A 25,518-nucleotide genomic window follows, 5' to 3' on the forward strand; every position below is an offset into this window, starting at 1 on the left:
AAGCTACATCCCCTGAATGCTTGGAATTCAATAGATCAGATATACTCTAGCTCTCCAGTTTTTGAATAGTGAGACTGTTAGAATATTACCTACTTCTATGCAGATCAATCCTTGCAAATTATCAGTTTATCTGACAAGGTCTTAACTAACAAAACACATTAGTCTCCTATCAAGGGGGGGGGTTTAATTTTCACCCAATAAGCTTAAATCATTTTAAGTGGGAGAAGGACCTTTACTTTTTTACTAGAAAATTGCGTTTAATAAACATTTTGAAAGGCAAGTTCTAGATCCCTCTTCTGGTTCTCCATCTAGATTAGATAGTCAGGAGGAAATTGATGTCCTCACTATCTTACAAGACGTACTCTCGGAACAAAATGAGAAATTGTGATTACCCAATCTCACTCCAGAGTCATTTCTAAATGAAAATCTACTTTTGCACCCAATGACAACCTGTGTCCCCAAACGCTGACTTTTGAGAGGAAGGTCTCACAAGATCCTGACAAACTAAAGCGGAGATGTATGCAATCTCACTCTGCTCATGGTAATCATCTGGTGAGAGTAGAGCCCTGAGAGAAATAGAAAGATATAATATGACTTACAAACACTACACTTGAAAGATGGTGCCTTTAAATGAAAAAGTCAGTCTTCATTGCACGACTATGTGCAACAGGGACAGTTTTTTGGTTTACAAAGTCAACCAATAACACTTCGACCCTGTCTGTCTTTAACATACTTGATGGGATCTCAATGACGAATGGTCTGTACCATGTTTGGAGGAGGTATTGTGGCCCCGGTACCAAATTGGGTACTATGCAGTCCAGATAGAGGTGTATCAGATATTAAACAACGTTGACTGTTGCTGCAAAAATTTTAAATAATATTGTGGGGAACACTACACTACGCAGTCCATAAACTTTTTGGGTGGAATTCAGACCTGTGTAGGGTTTTTTAAAAATATTGTGGTGACCCACTCCTCTACGCAGTCCAGGTACATTATTGGAGCGAATCATACAAGTTCAGGGTTTTTAATTTATATTGTGGTGACCCACTCCTCTACGCAGTCCAGGTACATTATTGGTGCGAATCATACAAGTTCAGGGTTTTTAATTTATATTGTGGTGACCCACTCCTCTACGCAGTCCAGGTACATTATTCGGTGCGATTCATACCAGTTGATGGTTTTCTTATTATATATATTGTGGTGACCCACTCCTCTACGCAGTCCAGGTACATTATTGGAGCGAATCATACAAGTTCAGGGTTTTTAATTTATATTGTGGTGACCCACTCCTCTACGCAGTCCAGGTACATTATTCGGTGCGATTCATACCAGTTGATGGTTTTCTTATTCTATATATTGTGGTGACCCACTCTCCTCTACACAGTCCAGGTACATTATTCGGTGCGATTCATACCAGTTGATGGTTTTCTTATTATATATATTGTGGTGACCCACTCCTCTACGCAGTCCAGGTACATTATTGGTGCGAATCATACAAGTACAGGGTTTTTAATTTATATTGTGGTGACCCACTCCTCTACGCAGTCCAGGTACATTATTCGGTGCGATTCATACCAGTTGATGGTTTTCTTATTATATATATTGTGGTGACCCACTCCTCTATGCAGTCCAGGTACATTATTGGTGCGAATCATACAAGTTCAGGGTTTTTAATTTATATCGTGGTGACCCACTCCTCTACGCAGTCCAGGTACATTATTGGAGCGAATCATACAAGTTCAGGGTTTTTAATTTATATTGTGGTGACCCACTCCTCTACGCAGTCCAGGTACATTATTGGTGCGAATCATACAAGTTGATGGTTTTCTTATTATATATATTGTGGTGACCCACTCCTCTACGCAGTCCAGGTACATTATTGGTGCGAATCATACAAGTTGATGGTTTTCTTATTATATATATTGTGGTGACCCACTCCTCTATGCAGTCCAGGTACATTATTGGTGCGAATCATACAAGTTGATGGTTTTCTTATTATATATATTGTGGTGACCCACTCCTCTATGCAGTCCAGGTACATTATTCGGTGCGATTCATACAAGTTCAGGGTTTTCTTATTATATATATTGTGGTGACCCACTCCTCTATGCAGTCCAGGTACATTATTGGTGCGAATCATACAAGTTCAGGGTTTTTAATTTATATTGTGGTGACCCACTCCTCTATGCAGTCCAGGTACATTATTCGGTGCGATTCATACATGTTCAGGGTTTTCTTATTATATATATATTGTGGTGACCCACTCCTCTACGCAGTCCAGGTACATTATTGGTGCGAATCATACAAGTTCAGGGTTTTTAATTTATATCGTGGTGACCCACTCCTCTACGCAGTCCAGGTACATGTGTTGGTGCGATTATGACCAGTTGATGGTTTTCTTATTATATTGTGGGGACCACTCCACTACGCAGTCCAGAAAGATAGCTCGTTGCAACGTTTTGGACTAAGAACTATATTGTGAGGTGTTCAGAATACACGGTAAATTAGTGGAAATGCTTGTTATTGAATGTTATTGAGGTCAATAATAGCGTAGGAGTGAAAATAAGCCCAAAAAATTTATTTTTTTAACTTTTTATGCTTTTTTCAAAAAAAATCTGAATCCAGAACCTTAAATCCGAACCAAAACCTTTCGGCGGGTGTTTTGCGAAACAAATCCGAACCCAAAACATCGAGAAAATCCGGATCCAAAACTTAAAACACGAGACCTCAAAAGTCGCCCGTGCACATCCCTACTATGGAACCAGCCCGGGGGCAAATGCCCCCAGCCCGCCCCTTCTGGGGAGTGTGGACTGTGTCAGTGATAGGGTGTGGAGTCTTGTCTTACCTCATGTTATTATTATTACAATTTTTTTATGTAATTAAAGTCCCAGAACCAGTTTTATATGTAGGGGCACAGACAGTGGGATGAAAGGGCAGAGTGTGTGAAGTGGTAATGTTTGTATGCGGTAATATGTATGCATTCAGTGATTAATAAATAATAATAAATAATGTAATTAACCTTTATTATTACCATTTAAATACCTACAATTGAGTCATATCATATATTCACCCTGTCCCCATATAAAAACTCTTATCCAACAGGACACAAAGAGTTTGTCCCTGGTGTTAATAATGCTCTATGCACGGCCACATTATGCACAGAGTTTGCTTTCAGACTGTTTTTAATTCAGGGACATGTGCAGCCCTTTTGTATGTTGGATTTATTTATATGTTATGCGCTAGGTTACCTAATGCATGGCTTTCCATATCTGAGGTACCTATATTTCAAAACTGGCCCCCAACATTCCGGGATCCAGGCCCCAACATTCCAGAAACCAGGCCCCCAACATTCCAGAACCCAGGCAGAAGGTTGCTCAAGCAATAACAGGTAGGAGAGAATGACACAGTCCACCAACAATCGTGTTCTTTAGCCCTCCGAATTTTATTTCTCCCTCTTGCTCCTTTTCTCCCCTTCTCCCTTGCTGTCCTCCATCTTTCAATGTCCTGTCTATTCCCCTATTGTGTTTCTAATACCTTACATCTTACTCTCCCCCCCCAGCCACCATCACTCCTCCTTATCCTCTTCTCCGTAAACTTTCAGGACAGTGATAATCACCTTGAGGCATAAAGAGCAAAGACCAACCATTCATCTCAACGGAAGTGAAAACTTTATTTTCTTTATGTAGAGCATGTCCTAGATCAACCTTAAATTTCAGTGTAAACATAAAGCCATCAGGTATTTGTGCGCTACATGATAAAGCAGCCTGTATTTTCCTAACATGCAACATAATAAAGTAATTTGCACCCATTGTATTGTAACATAGCTTATCCAGGAACAAATTTACTTATATTTAAGTAGTAGACTATTCTGGTCTTATAAACTGCTGTCAAAAAGATTATATATTCAAAGCAACATCTACATATTTTCCATGCAGAGTATATTTAATTTGCAGACCTAATGATTTTATAGATTTTAAATATCAGATGCATCTAAGAAAAGACAGAAAACCAGGTATTTTCTGACCTTTGTTTTGTCCTCCAGGTAAGATGAAAACAAAGTGGTTGGGATAAATTAAGAAAGATTAACAAAAAGAGAAATACATAATGTTTTGGCTAAAACAAGAAAAAAAAAATACAGATTTTTGAGTAGCTCCCAGTATATCCAGTCCCAGTACATCGAATGCCAAGGACTTTGCAGATGTTGCAAGTGAAGCCCTTTCCATTGCAACCTGTGATCACACAAACACAATTGAAAGACAAAATGTGATTGCAGAGTCTGTTGAAGATAACACCAAATATGTGGAGGATCAACCGAAAGACCAAATATTTTATAATGATTTAGGAGAATTGTAAAGGAGCTTGTGAATAATTGCGTGAATATTTTGGTCAAAAGGAAGTTGCTGATTGGTTTATGTAAAATCGCTGTTAATAAAGTGACAAGCTTTTTTTTTTACCTGGTGAACATTCTGCACGCCATTGTTCCAAATCATTGTTTTTCGATCAACAGATAAGTGGTGAGAAAATTACAGCACGAATGGTTATGATTCTCACCAAAACCTCGGAAACTATTTTGTGCTCCCTGCAAATTATTTTTGACAGAAGACACCATGAGGTTTGCATAGTCTGGTTATTCAGGCTGGATGTAAGCAAACATCGCTTTAAGCCACCATGAAAACAATGCACCTCAATGCATCTTCTATTGAACTTCTTATTAGAGGAAAATTGACTGGAGAACGAAAAGTCAAATTTCTGAAAATTCAATGCAAGTTTTCGCATCAAATTCTTTGCAGAATTATAAGTACCATCAAGGTGCTTTCTTCAAAAGGCCGTTCGTTAAAAATGATGAAATTGTTGGATCAGTTCACAATGGAAATTATTTGGGCCGTCTTTATTTTTTGGTATGATCCCTTCTTTGCTGAACACATACAGCTACATGCTAACAAAGGGAGAGAACATGTATCATACTTATCCTCAATTTGTGATGGGCATATTGAGGTGATCCGACAACAAGTTTTACAGCAGATAATAATGGAGATAAAACAAGAAGAGTGTTATTCTGTTAGTATGTACACAACTCCAGATATTTCACATACTGATCAACTATAAAAATATAATTTCATTATATATACTTCCAAAGGGAACCAGTTGAATGTTTCACCAAATGTATTCCTGTACGTGGACATCATCAACATTTATATAGCGCCACTAATTCCGCAGCACTATACAGAAAACTCACTCACATTAGTCCCTGCCCCATTGGGGCTTACAGTCTAAATTCCCTAACACACAGACTAGGGTCAATTTAATAGCAGCCAATTAACCTACCAGTATGTTTTTGGAGTGTGGGAGGAAACCGGAGCACCCGGAGGAAACCCACGCAAACATGGGGAGAACATACAAACTCCTCACAGATAAGGCCATGGTCGGGAATTGAACTCACGACCCCAGTGCTGTAAGGATCATAGAATTCCTCCCCTGAAATCTCCCTCCATCCTCTCTTATTTCTCAATTTCTTTATGAATGTTTTCTGTTTCTCAACTCAGCAGTTGATTAAAGAGCTGACTGAACAACATGATGCATTCAAAGAGGAGTTGAAAGAACTAAAGCTGTGTTTGGAGACTGTATTGGTTATCTCTAATGACAAACTATGTTTCCATAGCTTTACATAACTTCCAATTTCTAGTAATGCAACAATGTAATAATTAATAGTATTACTATTATTTATTAGATAACTGATGATAGTATATCTTGCACCTGTCAATCCTCCCCCCCCCCCACATTAGTTTCCTATATGGAACCAATAGTATTGGTTACCGTTACTAGAATGTATTTTATATCAGCTTTATTTTATTTCAACGTGGTTTTTAAATCTTATTTCTTTTTATTCTTTGGTGGACAACGTCGCAAGGTATTTATTCTACATGGACAGAACAAAAAAAGTGTCCTTGGATTTTGTACTGGACATTGAGAACATCCACTATTTTAATAAGCTTAGATCAACTGGACTAACGAACCAGACCGCTGCAAACTATCTGAAGAGCTTGAAGAGGTTTGTACAGTACAATGGGACATCCACCAACCTGCAACAAGGCCCTGATTGATTCCTTTGAATCTTTCCTGAATCGGACAAAAGACATACAAAAGGGCCATTAGTAAAGGTGTTTCACAAGAGAATGTGCCAAAAGGTAAGACTTAAGTACTGATTCAGGGGCAAGCACAGTTTTACTTGAGGGGTATACATACTTCTGCTCCTCATACACCACCCCCTCTCTGACAGGGGATAAGGAAATACTTGTTTTTAAATAGCTGTATTCAAAAGATACACATAAGCTCGAGGTGGAAACTGCGCACTGCAACAGTGGGGGTTTCTAGGTACCTACAACTCCTCCTCGGTTGTCCTACGCTATTCTATAGTTGTATTGTACCTGCTGCATGTTTAATCTTTCTTGTATTTATTATTTACAGGTATGACTTGCTGACTGACGACATGAAAACCCCAGATGAGTGCCGTAAGCTTCTAGTGGTATCAGTCTGGATTTCTTCAATTCATTCACAAGGCTAAAACAGATCAGCAGCTTGAGGAAAAAGAAAAGCTGACAATCCTCTACTATCTGGAGGCTGTGGTCATTCTCAAGCACCTGCAACGACCCAGTGTTGTGCAAAACATGACAGTAACATTTAGTACTTCCCCTAATACCTGACCTCTGTTTCCTCCACACTCCAGGTAAACTGTAGATAAGTAAATTACTTTTTTTATTACCTGCAGGTGACCGAGTGGCTTCAAAGAAAACACCATCAGCGCAGTGTTGGAGATAAAGTGATAAATTCTGTTGTTGTTGTTGGTGTAGAGAACCATAAAATCATCAACGCAGCAAGTTGCTTCTTTAGTAGTTGAGGAGGATGAGGAAATGGTGCCTATCAAATATTTATTTTTTCTAATATACCTCTTCTAAGATGATGTAAGCCTCAAGAAATACACCTTTTCCAACAGTCCACTGACCTTTTTTTCCAACTCTCTCATTTCACGCAATCTCCCCTTCGGCCCCAGCACTCTGGATATTATGACATCCTATTTACTAGTTTGTATTGTAACCATTTATATGTTTTTGCCTTAGTTTTGTAGATATGAATTATGTCATTTAAGTAATCATTGTGTCTGCAAAGGTAACATTTGTGTCTTTCCTTTCAGTGGTTTGATGTTTATTTCTGGAAGATCAGGCCCCCATTCTTCCAAAACATCCAGAGCACCATATATTTTTTTCATCTTGACAAAGGAGGATAAAATATATAAAGCATCTAATGACCTCTCAAGATTCCACCAAAAGTAAGTGAAGATGACTTGTTTATCCTCACGTAGCATAGAGCTATACTGATTACATTTCCCAACGGGGATAAGCAACATATTGTAGATAAGCAAAAACATTGGTCAATTTTGCTACCATACTCTGGAACATTTTCATTTCTTTGCTATACTTTATTTTTCCTTTCTAGATTTAATCTGAAACTCATCACAAGCTGGGAAATCCGTCGCATCTTGGAAACCTGTGTGTCCTCTAGGTTTACGGATGACAAAGAGTGTGCCATTGCCAAGTATTTGGCACACTCAGATGCCAGCATGGAGCGTTTTTATTGTATGAAAAATGTGGATGACCTGGTGATGGCCTCAGGAATTATTAACAGCACGGTTACCAAGTAACGGCCTCAAGCATCGACATCAAGGTAAATATATTCGGGGAAACTGCACTATAAATGACTGTCCAGAAACACATAATATTTTTGCAGACAAGTCATCATTTCTGGAAATACAAGCAATAGGAATCGGGACATTGAAGATAGAGGATGTCGATGTACCACAAATTCCCCAAAAAAGGAATAAGGATGTATTTTCATCATTCATCATGACATATCCCCTTAACATGGACCATGAACCTCCACCTCTTAAAGAGTGCCTGCAACTTCTACCAAAATCAAATAATTGGATATGGTCATTTCAAATTAATATCTTTCAATCTGATTGTCTCATTCTGAAATTATGCAAATAGCACGCTACGGTGTGGAGGAGCATAATTGACCACAACACGTGCGAACACTTACACACATTTACATGAACACACACTTGTAATTAGTTCACCTTAAAAATAGATCCAACACAGTTATTTATAATGAAATGTAGCAGAGTTTATAGTTAAATATTATAATGTTAAATACACTTTAGTGAGATCTAAGGTTCAAGATACAGGAAACATATGTCTAGTATTCTAATCCCTTATTTATCCTCAGATGTCCGGTTCAATCTCCTAAGAGAGCGCTCCTTGCGCATGTAAGTTATGGATTATAGGGAATAAATGATCAGAATGGTATTGTGTGTGTAATGCAAATAGACCAGTTTGAACCAGCTTTCAACGGGAAGATTAGTATGCATCTGTTGGAGAGCTGACCCCCACCCTTGGAGGGCATCGTTTGAACTGGCCAATGACCTGCATTTCACTGGACTGTCCTGAAGCCTGAACCTATGGAGCCTGATCTCTATTGTTTTCACTGTATCACTATCTGTATATAAGCAGTAGCTCTGGGGAGAACAGTCTCTGACCACAGACTTCAGGACTGAATGACTGTATGCTGGATCCAAGGTGCCTGCGTATGTAATCGGCTGTACTTATTTTATTGAATTGTTACTCTGCTGCCTTTTGCTATTAAATTGCATTGTGAGTTGGAACCACACTATTTGAAGTGGACAATAGTCATTGGATAGCGACTAGAGGTATATTATAATTTGGGGGCTCTTCAGTGGAGATCACGCTGCCAGAAGATTCGCAAAGCCTACGGATTTTGGTTCCTCAACAAAGGGTGGAGATGCGTCATATACTGGTAAGAACGCAATGTGTTCAAAGCCTATTTATCATTCTGTGTTGTGAAACCGAATGTCTGTTTTGTGTAATCCAGGGAGAACCGATTTGAATCTAGGGACAAGGAAAAACTGTCTTAGTGTCACTGTGCGTTTTAATGTGATTTATTTTGCATAGCGTATGTGTCTTTTCCCAAGGTTGGTAGTTTCGATTTAGAGGTGTTAAGTAATATTAGCGCTAAAATGTTTGACCAAATCAATTTAAAAGAGAATTGTGGCAACAGGAAGGGAAGACGTGGCAAGGAAGCGAGTGCAAACCAGGAGGAAGCGTTGCAAAGTAAGGAGAAGAGAGCGCAAGCGCGCCCCCGCCACCCTATGCGGTTGGGGGAATAAATACAGCAGATACCAAAAAGTTAAAAATAAAACAAGCAATTTATATCCTGTATTAAGCCATTTTAAAGGTAATGTTTCTGAAGAAGATGAACCCACAGTCATTGCAGCCATTGCCCATGCTATTAACCTGCAAGAGGCACCACGCAGACAAGGAAAGGGAGCGGTCCCACCAGCTGGGGCAGCGGCTGAAACTGGTGAGAATAGTGGGGAAAGTAATAGGAGGGGAAACATTCATTGTACCGAAACAGTGATTCCAACAATTAATCATGAATGTAGCGGTTCGGCTGGTTTGCTTCTTGTCCGCACAACAGCAGTTCCCAATGGAAAAGCGGGCAAAGATGGTATAGTTCAGTGATGGCCAACCTGTGACACTCCAGGTGTTGTGAAACTACAAGCCCCAACATGCTTTGCCAGCTATCAGCTAGTTTTCTACTGGCAAAGCATGCTGGGACTTGTAGTTTCACAAACACCTGGAGTGTCACAGGTTAGCCATCACTGGTATAGTTCCTATAAAACATGTAGCAATGCATTGTCCTTGGACTAGGTCTGAGCTACATTCAATTATTCCTGATTTCCAGATCCTAGAAAGAGATGGATAGATGTCAGAAATTCGTCAAAGACTTAGGTAATGTACATGAGCCAACTAATAAAGATTGGTGAGTGGTGTTGAGGGCTTGTCTTCCTCCCAATATTGATATACAAAAGCTTATTGTATGTTGGAGGAAGACAGATCCTTAACAGATGAGAACCAACAAAATATTAAGCAAATAATTTCAAAGCTGGCCATATACTTTCCAATGGTGGTGAACTGGAGCAAAATGTTCACTATCAAACAAAAGGATAGTGAGACTGCAGCAGATGTTTTAGCCAGAGCTCTGTCAGCAATGACACAGTACACAGGGATATCAGACATAAAGGATGATGTGCATCACAGGGAAGTAATTGCTATGGTACTAATGGATGGTGTCAAGGAAAATCTGAAGACCATGGTACAAACCTCTTAACCTAACTGGAGAGAAATCAAGGTAGATGCACTTAGAGAGTCTGCCGTGGAGCATGATAAAAACATATGTAAAAGGAAAGAGGCGCAGAGTGATAGGCTAATGATGGTGAGTATTCAGGCTTTAGAGGGGACTGCACGCACAACCACAAGCTAACAACACTCAAAAAGAGGTATATGACAGCCAAGTGCAAAACAAAAAAAGACAAGCGCTGACACTGCATATATGTGTACGTCTAGCAATATAAAAACATGGGGTATTAGTTTATATTTTGATCAAAACACTTAAGCCTGCATCCCAGCATCACAGGCACCTCATTATATGCAGGGTCTAGACTGACCTATATGCTTTAAACACCATTAAAATGCAGTTAAATCAGATGCACTCACCTCCCAGGCATAGAGGTTTGCATCTAATATTAAATCATCTCCCCATACAAAACAAGGCTTTGCCAAAATGGAAAAGTTGTACCTTATAGTTGGTTTTGCTCTTATCTGTAAATAAGTTTGATTATGAATATTTTAATGACAGGCAAAGGAGGACCTTTCTGAAGACAACGCACCTAGGTTGCAGGAAAGGATTTGGATGCAATAACAATTTGTTGAGGATAACAGTTGGAGTTTTTAATCATACAGGACCCAGAGAACAGCACAAAAAAAATAAAATGATTCCTGGAATTCTGTCCTGGTGGTCCTAGCAGAAAACACTACACACTACTTTCCGAAGTAGAAATCCATTTCAGTCAGTGTGAACTTCTGCTAGCTGACTATTCAGCCAGATTTTCATTATTCAGGAAAATGTTGCATGTAACAGACCCCAGAGGTCTGATTAGCAGAAGTGAAACCCCAGATATAACTGGTAGATTTAAGATCAGCATTTAGAGCCTCAAAGCTTCGGAGGGGGGAGGGTACAATCACAGCAATACAAACTTCCATCAATACATATTGTATCTCTTGCTGTAATTTTATTGTGCAGAATGAAGTCTGAGGATTTTCCTAATAAATGTTTGGTTGTTAAACTTTAGGTGACAAAGTGTAATAAGGAATTTCCATAGATGGGTGTGTTTTAATTTACATATTTTCCTTTACTTGTAAACAATACCAGTTCTTAATATGATTCCACTGGTTAATCTTTGAAAATTTCAGTGATTTCAAAATTCTGGAGATCTAGTAGATCAAAAAACAACTATTGTTTTAGATACATACAAGTAACCGCGTCAAATAGAAGTCAGCCAGATCTGCCCATCTGTGTCCGGATTAACAATATGTTGAATAGTAAAACAGACATTTTGCATTCAGACCCAGAAATGAACTGTAACCTCACTTAAATCTGGCTATCCAGTCTGATCACATAGCCAGATGCCACTTGACTTCATGAATGGGGTCCACCGATAATGGCACACATATAATGAAATCATTGACCAACTTCCTGATGCCTTTATTGGGCTTACAGTGTTCTGCCAACCCTGGTGGTCAACAAGGATTTGTGTAATTATTCTGCACAACTTTGAAAAAAAAAATCTAGTCTCATTTAAAAGTGGACTGTAAACTATTTTCTCTGTTTTCCATGTAGCAAAGTAAAATTGGAATTGCTGTTTACATCTGGAGATTAAACAATTTTTGGAAGACTGTAAATGTGTTTATATATAGCTTGATGCCATGACCTGTCATCTGTGTATCCTTGGTCCTACTTCCCCCCTCGCCTCATATTTCTATATACTTCAACTCGAAACAAGTGTCTAGAAGGAACGTAAAGCGCTTACTTTACTCTCACAAAGGAAAAAAAGATTTTATCTGGAAAGACCAAGAACAATGGTGGTGCTTCCAATGGGCTGCTTAACTGCTACATGTAGCAAGCACTGTTACAGAGTGTACAGGAAACATTCCTGTGCTAAATGTAATAAAATATTCCTACTTAACTCCATTACATAAATCATATGGGAAAGTATTACAAATGGGGTTAATGGTCCTTTAACATTTATTCATGAATAAACCTGCAGGGTGCCAGCACAACTGAAAAAATGCATCTGATGCTGAAAGTCCATTATTTTCAGACATGCATGTAGTTTAGCAGACTACCTTTATATTAATTAGGAATGAAAGTGGAAATATATTTTGTATATTGCCATCTCAGAGAATGCACTGAAATATCAGGCAGTACAGTTGTGCAGAGCTCCCAATTACATGCATGGAAGAGGAATGATGCACCTGGACTTAAAGCCAGGTACTGTGTTGCTCATAAACAAAAGAATGATATCACATTAAACGAAGTGACTGATGTAACTTTAGAATGTTGGCAGGATTCTCATCTGTGTCACACATTATACATTTCTAGAATAGTGGGACTTGAAACACAATGGGTATCTTGATCCTTAATCCTAGTGTAGATACATGGGCACTTGGTGATCTCCTGTACATTGCTCTAACAGGATACCCACCCTAGAATGAATCTGTGGAGAGGGATGTAAGGTGTCTGTTTACTGGCAGAATAAAACAGACCTCATTCCTCCACCAGTATACTGGAAGCAGCTTACAAAAGAGGCTTTAAACATGTTTAACAAGCTTCTCTCACAGAATAATTCATGTTACTTGGAAAAATATAAAAAAAAAACTCTATTAAGGCCAAAGTTGCAGACGTGGAAGTGGTTGGGAAGTTGCAATCAAACATTATCTGGAGACCAACATGACAAATCCTGGAATGATCCCTGCAATTCAGTCCCAGTGGTCCTTACAGATAAAACTACATAGAGACTTTGGTTTCAGAAGTAGAAATCCCTTAATATGACATGATCATCCAGAGTAGATTGAAATCCACTAAAACCCCATCGCTACTTTTAGATTTTTCCAAGTTGATTGAATTCTATATGACTATGGAAGATATAGGTTCTTTGGTGGCTGATAGAGAGAAGTAACTCAGTCACCTGGTTCTATTGGTTAGAATATAATTACACCCTTACAAATTATACTTTGAAACTTCACAATGTCTTGATTTACATGCTTCCTTCAACAGTCACTAAATAGTGCTTTAGCCCTCCAGATGGCAGAGTTGTATTTTGCCAATTCAAAAACCTAAAATCACTCCCCTGGCTATAAATGGAATTACACTCTGCTTCCCTCAGCCCCCTCTCTCCTCCTATACATTTCCCCCTTTGTTCTTCTGTGAAAACATTGCAAAAAATATGAAATAAATCATAAATGGGTATAAAAGTAGTTTTAATATTTCATATGGATTAAAATTTTGACATCACATGGTTTACCTCCTTTTCTAACAATTTCTCCAATGCAACATACTTAATACTTTTCAAGTTTTAGCCTGATATGATTTACATTTCTGGCTGGCTGTCAGATAAATACAGAAGTGGAAGTTGCTCAATCAATTTATAGGTTCACACCTTGTGCTTTAAAGGGTGGGGTTATCCTAAAAGGAACAAATAGAGAAAATCCCCCAGCACACTGCTATAGCCAGCAATGGAGCTGCCATTTCTACTTGTACATAAAAATGCAGAAGTCTCAGTTGCACACATTTGGAAATGTATGGAAAGCCACCCACCACTCCACAAAGCTTCTGCTAATAAGATCTTGGTTGCAGAATAGAAAACCGAGTTGTAGTAAATGGAGTGCATTCACAGGAGGGATAGGCTACCAGTGGACTGCCTCAAGGATCTTTGCTTTGACCAGTGCTTTTTAAAATCTTTTTTGGCGATATTGAAAATGGTATTGAAGGGTAAATTTGCCTTTTTTGCAGATGACACAAAGATATGCAACTGGGTAGACACACCAGGAGGGGTGAAACAAATGATTGATGACCTTAAAATTTACCTGCTGCCTATAACCTTAAACAGTGTTTTACCACTCCAGATGACATTTATAATTTTGCCAATTCAAAATCCTAAATCATTCACCTGGCTAGAAATGAAATTTAGCTAACAAAATTTAGTCCCTGGTGCAAGGGCCACTCTTCTTCCCACAGCCCCCCCTCCCCCCACCTGTCTCTCTCCTCCTACACCCTTCCCACTATAAATGGGTATGAAAGTAATTTTAATATTTCATATGAATTAAAAAGTTGACTTCATATGGTTTACCTCCTAACCTAGCAATTTCTCCATTGCAAGCCACTTTATACTTTTCAAGATTTAGCCCGATATGATTTACATTTCTGGCTGGCTGTCAGTTAACCAGAGACATTTATAAAACAGAGTATTATACAAATACACACCACACTATAGCTATTTCAGAACTTGCTGATTTTACCTGTAGACACAGAATAAAATCAGCAAGTTTTTTTTTCCTACCAGACACAAAGCTGAAGTGATATACATTACTTTCAGGTTGGGATTCCAGAGAAGATCATTGTGCCATAACAGCTTAACAGAGCTTTGGGATATCTACATAATAAAGCACTGGTGCACAGGGACCTATAAGTGGACAATGTTCTATTAATGGAAAGGAACGCCACCACATTAACCTGACGGTAGATTAACTCAGCTCTGAGGCACCCTTGTTCCAACCATGTGACTTCATCATATCCTACATCTCACCAGAAACCTGAATTGAAATGCAATGATTTCATAGTTTAGAATTCTTGTGTTGATGTCTCAGCATCAATAATCCACCTCCAACAAGATGGAAGAAAGTCAGTAAGGCGGCTTACCTGGGGTTTGTTCCATGTTCTGCCAGGATCTTCCCCTTGATTAGACCAGTAGGTGTTGCCCTGAATTATCTTAACTCTTAATAGAGAGTTGAAGAGATTTCATCAGTAAAACATTGAGGTTGTGGTTAAAGATGTTAAAAATGAACTAATTTGAGATTCAAGTCATCATAATAGAGGGAGATTATTGTGGGAAACTGCTGTGATGTTGAATATACCATTATGAGTTACACCTCAGATGGATCCTTTTCCAATTCAAGCACCATCCTAAAAATAGGGTCTGAAGTAAGGATTGCCTACACCTCACCAATGAAAGATAGTGGTAGTTTCAATTGCAAAGAGAATGTAGAAATTTTGAAGCCAGTGGAAGCTAATACTTTTGTACATATAGGGCCTGAGTCATTACGGGACGCAAAATGAGCGCAGCGTACGTACGTGCACTAATGCACGTACCTGGTGGGTGCGAACGGCCGAAGTCATCAAGCTGCGTATTCTCACATACGCAGCTTCATGACTTGCGGCGCAAGTGTTCCTATTTTACTCGTTTACGGGCGTACAAGCCAGCACATACATGCATAACGTGCAGAAGCGAACGCAACGCTGTTCAGTGCATAGTAACATCATTGGTGTATCTCTCAATTGTTGAATCATGGTGCTGGTTGAAATTAACCGTAAAATATATATTCCCCTTGTTATGCTACTTGGTTTACCCTGTCAAGATGTTTTAGTTTTGATATTTTAAATTTATTAACATTGAAATATTTTCAGTGTTTTATCAGTATATCATGTATATTTGATGTGGTTTTATAATGTTCTAATATATATATATATATATATATATATATATATTATTATATTATATAAGCCTTTGGTGTGAGCTGGAAGGAAAAGAATATGAACAGGAATGAAGTAGTTATTCAAATAACCTGTTTCCAATTCAGAGATTTTCAACAAAGACTTGCACAGACTTCTTAGACTTGTCCATTGCATCCAGGAGACTCAAAGGATCAGGATACGCCTAAATACTTTCTCAGGCAATTGTTATATGATATGTAAATTATAGTACGACCTTTTGTTGAAACACAAAGTACATCTCTGGTCTGTTTAAGATCAGAGTTTTCTGCATAGAAAAATAGTGGAAGCTTATTATTTTGTAAATAAACAATGATCCAATTTTATTCGTTAAGTCTCTTTTGCTGAAGGAATTTTTTTTATTACTTTATTAACCTATATAACACCAATGAGGTTATGCCGCTAGCCCTGTTTTCCCTGTGTATCAGGTTGTGTCTTGGTTCTGGTTTCAGTATATGTTTTAGAAAGAGGTTATGTCGTACATAACGGTTTTTATTTGGGCCCTTGTCACATTATATCCCGGATGTGAGGTGTGACCCTATTGGTTGGCCTCTTCGCTATTGGCTTTTAAAACAACAGCTTGACTTAAGTGTATAATGCTAATACGTAAATTTGTTCAATGAAATCACACATACCAGTTTTTCTTTAAACAAATTTTTTTTAATTTATAAACTAAAACTATGAACAAATGTTAACTAAGAAACAAACAATAAATCAATGAAAGGTATTTCATTTTTTTTTTAGATATTTAATTTTTTTTTTTACATTTTTTTTATTTTTCTTTATGCTTTTTATATTTTTCTTCTTGTTTTTTTAGTTCAGCGAGAAGCCTCTGGCTGTGCCTTGGAGGACCCATCGACTCCTCATCAGCTGCAAAAAACGAAAGGCAACAATTTAGTAAATGCTCTCTTAATACATTAATGTGGTGAAATGCCAGCTCTCGGTTCTTGTACCTTTGCATTTTGTAAGCTCGGTATAGTGCATAAATGAATGTTACCCAAACACTGGCCCCATTCATTCAATTTTGATAATGCACGTACTTGGTGGCTGCGAACGGCCGAAGTAATTTTTATTTTTAATATTATTAGCTATGACTAGAAAGGGTCTGCAGTGCCGTACATAACATATACTGAAAACCGAACCAAGACACAACATGATACAAAGACAGGTGACAGGGTAAAGCCAAATCAGATTATCTCTGACAGATAGTGAAAGGGATGGGCCATGCGCATGAGAGCTTACAACCTAAAGGGAAGGGGGAGACACAAGTAATACGAAGTATATAGTATTATATTGTTTTGGTGTATACATTAACTTTCTGGCAAATTTTGCCAAGGAGAATCTCACCCTCTAGGGTGCATTTTTAAAGCCTGCCAGCTGAGTTGCCCTGCACACAAGACAAGAATTGGTGGGAGGACATTTTTCCCATTGTGGGAACTTAGGATGCCTTGTACTGTGAATGGGCAGGGAAAACTGTTTGTCATGTTTTACGTCTGTCTCGTCAAAAAAATAAAACAACTCAAGTATACGAAAATTACGAGGTAATGTACTTACTTTCCTCAACCAGCACTGGTGGTTGCTGCGAGGTGGATTCTAAATGGCTCTGGAAGAACAGAGGTGATGCTGCCAGATCATCGGACTGTGGCAAATCCACCACCACCGCTGACTCCACCTGTGGCTGTTGGCTTCCACCTGGCGCGTCCGGTGTCACCACCTGTTCATGTTGGTGGTCGTGTTGGGAGCTGCGTTGGCGTCCTGTTGGAGACCATTGATGTGTTATCTTACGTGTATTTTTGTAATTTATTCAACATACACAGCGAATACATACATACATACATGCAGCGAATGTTAGCTTTGAATGCTAAAATGGTACTCATGTCAATAACATGAAGTTTTTGACAAAAATTGACACAAAAATTTAGAACATATATATATATGAAATAATCTGAATAATAGTAAATAAGACTAACATTATGCATACGTTTAGTATGAGAATGGTCAGAAAATAGGCCTTTTCTGTCCATATTTCCTGTGAGTAGAAAATATAACACTGCCATATTATATAGTGTTTGAGGGTGACTTGCTAGTGAGAATTTCCGCCCTCAAATCTGCAAGAAGGTCGGGCTGCCGTCTCCGCAGATCACTCCATCGGCGTTGCAACTGCACGTTGGAGCGTCGGGTGCCAACCTGCATACGCAGACGCCTGTGCACGGCTCTGTATGCCTGCAGTTTGTCATCATTTCCCACGTACCTCCCTGCGGGCTCAAAGCAACGGTCCATCGTTGCTGTCAGCACCCGCAGTTTGGTACGCGAGAATATTGCAGACCTCATTTTGTATCACAAGGGCCAGTTTAATATCCTGCTTACCGATTGGTTCTCAGTGCACGTCGGTGCATCTGCACGTCCATCGCGGAACCTTTACTAAGATGGCGGACTAACCTGTCAATCACTGCTCTGGCGTGCCAAGCGTTCTGGCGCGTACGCAACTGAACGCATCACTATAAAACTGCATACTGCATGCGATAGTTTGCCCTGACAATTTATGCATGGACCAAGTTTTTGCTGTCAGGAAACATATTGCATTGGTGGATATTGAGGTAAGTAACATGGGCCTAGGTCTGCTACCTGACATAGCGTCGTAGGAAATGGAATAATTTTCCTTTTTTAGTTTGTATTAACATTTGCTGCAAACCAGAACAGGAGAACCTTGCTCCATTTTGAGGTAATTAACATGGGCCTAGGTCTGCAGGTTTTTGGTATAGTGATGGAATAAACCTATTTTATTTCCATTTGTAGACATGTCTGTAAAGACTCCAATCAGCCATCGACCTCATTATCTGCTGCTGCTAAAAAAATCCACCAGCCAAATTTCACCAAAAATGAAATAGACATTTTGGTAGAATTAGCTGTTGATAGGCTCCACTCCGCGTCCACTCTCTGCACCACCCAAAGCCAGAATATGGGGAGAGATAACAGATGAGGTCAATGCCGTGGTTCCAATCAGACGCAAGGTTAATGAGGTCCAGAAAAGGTAAATATTGAAGCGTACAAAAAAATAGTTACATTTGTCCAGATTTTGGGGATAATTTTATCCTGCTAATGTGTCTATTTTGCACACAGGTGGCAAGACTTTAAACGCCGCCTGTCATGTGCAAGCTAATTTTTAGGCATAAATCTGCAAATATATGTTTGTGAATTACTTCCTAGAAATAGTGTGACATGGTTCTCTTAGAAGCTGTTAGATCAAGGGGTTTTGTGTATGTTAAACCACCCAGGGGGGCTGGTAGATAAGGGTAGCACTTTATGTCAGTTATGGCAGGACGCAAATGGGAAAGCCTTTGAAGAAATCTCTTGCAAGACAATGAAATCTCACACATGTTTGGGAGGCCCCAGACATGCCGACTGCAGAGAGACTGGGTTGTATGTAAATGACAGATTCAAGCTGAATAAGGTCACAGGAAGGGGGGGGGGGGCTGTGGGCCCTGTAGCTGGGTTTTAAAACTGTACTGAAAATGTAACTCCTGGTTCTTCTTCTGAGGGAGTTTAATTGAAGAGGTTCCATTTTTTCCTGCTCCTCCCGGCACCACAAACTTGATTCTAAGTGAGGTATCAATTCTGTGTTTTATCCTTTTTATTTTATAAGAAACAATTGCACTATATTTGTATGTCATTTTATTATCTTTTTATCTTAAGCATTGTGGATGTGTCTTCCATATTAAATTACACTTAATAAGTTCTAGTCTCTGTGTTCTTATGAATTCACGCGACAGTTTGGTCCAGACGCTACCTAATTGAAACTGCGCAGACCTTGTGGTTTAAGTGAACTCTGATTAAAGTAAATTGTGTTGGATTAATGCTAGGGAGAACCGAAGGCTTCCTAAATAAGAGTGTCAGCTCTTATCCGAAAAAACCTTGGTGGTGGTAATTAGTATCGCAAAGCTAGTGGGTGGCATAGATAGGGAAGTATTTAATCATTTTAGACAGACCAGGTGGTTGTCTTTGTGGTTGACCCTGTGTCACATAAGCGTCACGCAGACTCAGGTGAGTGCTGTTCGTGACAAATTGGTGGCAAGCTTGTGGGATATATTTTTAATTTTTTTTTAAGAACTTAAGTGAATTAGGGTTGTGTGATCCCTGAGAGAGGAAATACAGACTAATTCACCAGAGACTGAACTCAATGCTTAAAACATTATAAAACATACAGCAATTGTTTCTTTCCCTCCCCTTCTCTTTTTTTTCTTATCTTTTTTTATTTGGCATTAAACTGAGGAAATGGCTGCTGCATTTAAACGTTTGACAAAGGAGGCACTGATTTCAGATTGTGAGGATGCAGGAATTCCCACCAGTGGCAAAAGTAAGGAGCAATTGATTGAAGCTCTTGTACAGAGGGATGAACATCAAGTCACAGTTGTGTCCGAGGAAGAGCATAGCCAGGACTCAGGAGCGGACCTGACTGTGGATATTCCTCAAAACCAGGGACGGTTAATTTCGGATGATTCTAATGGTTCATGTGTGGACACTGCTATGGACGTTTATATGCAAACCGCTCTGAAATATTTGGGCCCAGCGGACATTACAACTAAAATGCAACTTATACAGCAGTTCCAGGAGAAGGAAGCTGCTGACCGTCAGGAGAGAGAGAGACACGCTGCTATGGAGGCAGCAGAGAGGCACGCTGCTATGGAGGCAGCAGAGAGGCGCGCTGCTATGGATGCAGCAGAGAGGCGCGCTGCTATGGATGCAGCAGAGAGGCGCGCTGCTATGGAGGCAGCGGAGCGCCAAGCAGAGCGACAGGCAGAAAGAGAATCTGCCGAGCGAGAGGCAGATAGGAGATATGAGCTGGAGCTTGCCAAGCTCAAACGCCAGCCAGAAGCCAAAGACACTGGTATTAGCAGACCCCGTCCTGAGAATTTCCCTGTATTGGAAAAAGACGGGGATGTAGATGCTTTTTTGCGAGGATTTGAAAAGACTTGCCGACAGTATGGTCTGGCCAAAGATCAGTGGACACAATATCTAACCCCTGGTTTGCGAGGTAAAGCATTAGAGGCCTTTGCAAATCTTCCACCCGAGATGGACGGAAATTATGAGGCAATCAAAAGTGCCCTGTTGCAACGTTTTAACATCACCCCAGAGGCGCATAGGCAGAAATTCAGAGATTTAAAACGCAGTGCCTCTGACACATATTCAGGACTGGTGGCCCAGCTGTGTGCTTCCTTCAAACAGTGGGTTGGAGAGCTACAGATCACCACCTTTGATGCTCTGCAAGATTTGATGATCCAGGAGCAGTTTCTGACTTTGTGCCCAGCTGGTGTGAAGGAATGGGTAGTGGATCGGGACCCTGCATCATCTGCGGAAGCAGCTAGACTGGCTGACAAGTACACTGTCACCCGGGCCCCTGCAGCTAAGAGAGGAACTTTTGTGCCAGGACAGTCTGCCTGGAAAGGGGAGCAGCCCGTAGGAGCACCTTCACCTGCTGTTGTTTCTTCATCTTTTGGGAGGGTGGGGGCCAAGCTGTTTCAGGGAGATACCCGCCTTTGTTTTATTTGCAACAGGACAGGGCACCTCAGTGCCGCCTGTCCAGACCGAAAGACATCTACAGCCTCCACTGTGGGACCACCTCCTCCCTGGTCTGCTCCAGCTGTCCTGTGTGTTGCGGGATCCCAAGTGAGCCGGAATGACAATCTGCAAATGGTCACTGTCGGTGACAAGGTAACTGTGGGGTTGAGACACGGGTGCTGATGTTACCCTGGTGCGTTCAGAGTTGGTGGGGTCATCGGATATAATTCCAGGGAAAACTATTGCTGTGCGCGGGGTGGGAGGAATACACCCTGCTGTGCCTATGGCCCGGGTCTATCTGGACTGGGGTGCTGGAAGAGGTCTAAGGGAAGTCGGGGTATCGGACAATATTCCTACCAATGTTTTGCTAGGAACTGATTTAGGCAGGATGTTATCTCGTTATGTTGCTAGTAGTGATGTTGTGGACTCTGAACTTAACCATGTTTTTTCCCAGGTATCAGGATGAGACAGGGAAAATGTTTGTTCAGTTGTATCTGAAGTCTGTAAACTAGGATGTGAGAAGGAAAATGATTGCTCAATTGTATCCGACCTAGGTCAACTGTCTGTATCCAAGGAGGTAGGGGATGTAACTATTTCCTCGGTGTCAGTGGTCACACGTAGGCAAGCAGAGAATGATAGGTCCTCACAATTAACTCCTGAGAGAGAGGTAGAAAGTCCCTCTGACCCAGAAACTCCCCCTCTAACCCCCCTCCCTCCAGCACCTGCAGTTACAGACGCCTTACCTTTATCACCAGACACTGAGCAGCAAGTGAGAAGCCAGGCTTTTCAACAAGCACAGCACACTGACACTACACTGGAAACACTGAGGTGCCTAGCAGGCAGTCCTCCCACTGAGTCTGATAAAGAAAGAGAGTTTTGGGAACAGGGAAGGTTGTATAAGGAAAGTGTAGCCAGAGATGTACCTGAGGCGGGGGTGATGGAGAAACGGCTAGTTGTACCACTTATGTATCGGGAAGGGTTACTCAGGGTAGCTCATGAGGTCCCGCTGGCAGGGCATTTAGGCATAAAGAAAACTAAGTCTCGCTTAAAGCAAAAGTTTTACTGGCCAGAAATGGGCAAAGATATTGCCAATTATTGTCGATCTTGTCATGCCTGTCAGATGGTGGGGAAGCCTGGTGATGTGGGACACGCCCCTCTAGTGCCCCTGCCAATAATAGCAGAACCCTTTGAGCGGGTAGCTGTGGACATTATAGGACCCCTTGCCATTCCCAGCAGCTCTGGAAAACAATTTATTCTCACTGTGGTGGACTATGCCACACGGTACCCCGAAGCGGTGGCCCTCTCCTCCATACGGGCTGACAAGGTGGCCGATGCCCTCATATCCATTTTCTCCAGGATAGGATTCCCCAAGGAAATGTTAACTGATCAGGGCACACAGTTTATGTCTAATTTAATGCAAAGCCTTTGCAAAAAGATGCACGTGGAACACCTCATAGCCAGCCCCTACCACCCACAGACTAATGGCCTGTGTGAGCGTTTTAATGGTACTCTCAAACAGATGCTCAGAACCTTTGTGGAGTCCCAGGGGAGAGACTGGGAGAGGTTTCTGCCGCACCTCCTGTTTGCGTACAGGGAGGTGCCGCAGGAATCCACTGGCTTCTCGCCCTTTGAACTCCTGTATGGGCGCAGGGTGCGCGGCCCCTTAGATCTGATCAAAGAGGATTGGGAAGGGAAATTAATCACCCCCGAAACCTCCGTGGTCCACTATGTGGTGCAGTTTAGGGAGAGGATGCAATCCCTAATGGGGATGGTGCATAGTAATCTGAAGGCTGCCCAGACTAAGCAGAAGCAATGGTATGACCGCAGTGCTAGGGAGCGTATCTTTGAAGTGGGTCAGAAAGTTCTGGTATTGGTTCCTATGCGGCAGAATAAGTTACAGGCTGCTTGGGAGGGCCCCTTCTTGATAGTTCAACGCATCAATGATGTCAATTATGTGGTAGCCAGGGATGAGGGACGGAAGAGGCACAAGGTATATCATGTGAACATGATCAAGGCCTACCACGAAAGGGGGGTCTCTGTATTAGCTGTATGTAGCTTACCTGTAGAGGACCAGGAGCCAGACCCCTTGTTAGACTTAGTAGCCTCTGCCAAGAGTGGGAGATCATTAGAGACCACCCCGCGTAGTGAGAGCTTGACAGAAGTACAGATAGATCAGCTGTTTGTGACATTGAAGCCCTATCAGAATCATTTTACAGGGAAGCCAGGACAAACACATCTAGTTGTTCATCATGTAAACACAGGCGATCAGCCTCCCCTCAGACAGCTTATCGAGTTTCCCTGGAAGTGCAGACAGATATGAAAAGGGAGATTGAAGAAATGTTGGAGTTAGGGGTAATTAGAAAGTCCCACAGCTCCTGGGCTGCACCAGAAGTGCTGATCCCCAAAAAATGTGGTGGAACCCGGTTCTGTGTGGATTATAGAAGGTTAAATGAGGCTACTGTGTTTGATGCCTATCCCATGCCCAGGATAGATGAATTGCTAGAACGGTTAGCCCATGCTCGCTATATAACCATTATGGATCTGAGTAGGGGTTATTGGCAGATCCCTCTGACGCCTGAGGCTCAGGAGCGATCCGCATTTATCACCCCGTTTGGTCTGTATGAGTTCCTGGTCATGCCCTTTGGGATGAAAAATGCCCCTGCCTCCTTCCAGCGACTTGTTGATAGCCTGCTAGAGGGCCAAGAGAGGTATGCGGTAGCCTACCTAGATGACATTGCTGTGTTTAGCCAGACCTGGGAAGAACATTTGATCCACTTGAGCAGTGTGCTAGCTAAAATAGCTGGGGCGGGTTTAACAATAAAACCTGAGAAATGTCAGATTGGTATGAATAAGGTGCAGTACTTGGGGCACCGAGTAGGAAGAGGTACCCTGCATCCTGAGCCAACTAAGGTAGATGCTATTGCTGCATGGCCCACCCATAAGACCAAGAAACAGGTTATGTCCTTTTTGGGGACCGCTGGATATTACCGAAAATTCGTGCCCCAATATAGCTCCTTAGCTAAGCCCCTAACTGACCTTACAAAAAAGAGGTTGCCCCAAGTGGTGACTTGGACTCCAGACTGTGAAGAGGCATTCACCGCATTGAAGTCTGCACTTACCCAATCCCCAGTATTGCAGGCTCCTGATTTTGACCGGAGGTTTACAGTGCAAACGGATGCCTCCAACTATGGGCTGGGAGCTGTACTCAGCCAAGTGAATCAACAAGGGGAAGAGCACCTCATCCTATACCTTAGTCGGAAGCTGCTTCCCAGGGAGGTGGCCTACGCAGTTGTGGAAAAAGAGTGTTTAGCTATAGTGTGGGCCTTGCAAAAGTTGCAGTCCTACCTGTATGGACGGGACTTTACGGTAATCACAGATCACAACCCTCTCAGCTGGTTGCACAGGGTGGCTGGGGACAATGGGAAGTTGCTCCGGTGGAGTTTGACCCTCCAGCAATACACTTTCACTGTTCAGCACCGAAAAGGGAGCCACCATGGTAATGCAGATGGATTATGCCGTCAGAACGAAAGCCTTGTGTCAGGTGAGCAGGGAAAATCGTCTTGTAGGTAACAATTTCCCTGCCACCCTCTAGAACGGGGAGGTGTCATGTGCAAGATAATTTTCAGGCATAAATCTGCAAATATATGTTTGTGAATTACTTCCTAGAAATAGTGTGACATGGTTCTCTTAGAAGCTGTTAGATCAAGGGGTTTTGTGTATGTTAAACCACCCAGGGGGGCTGGTAGATAAGGGTAGCACCTTATGTCACTTATGGCAGGACGCAAATGGGAAAGCCTTTGAAGAAATCTCTTGCAAGACAATGAAATCTCACACATGTTTGGGAGGCCCCAGACATGCCGACTGCAGAGACTGGGTTGTATGTAAATGACAGATTCAAGCTGAATAAGGTCACAGGAAGGGGGGGGGGCTGTGGGCCCTGTAGCTGGGTTTTAAAACTGTACTGAAAATGTAACTCCTGGTTCTTCTTCTGAGGGAGTTTAATTGAAGAGGTTCCATTTTTTCCTGCTCCTCCCGGCACCACAAACTTAATTCTAAGTGAGGTATCAATTCTGTGTTTTATCCTTTTTATTTTATAAGAAACAATTGCACTATATTTGTATGTCATTTTATTATCTTTTTATCTTAAGCATTGTGGATGTGTCTTCCATATTAAATTACACTTAATAAGTTCTAGTATCTGTGTTCTTATGAATTCACGCGAC

Source organism: Mixophyes fleayi, chromosome 3 (assembly GCF_038048845.1).
Source record: "Mixophyes fleayi isolate aMixFle1 chromosome 3, aMixFle1.hap1, whole genome shotgun sequence".
Classification (NCBI taxonomy): domain Eukaryota; kingdom Metazoa; phylum Chordata; class Amphibia; order Anura; family Limnodynastidae; genus Mixophyes; species Mixophyes fleayi.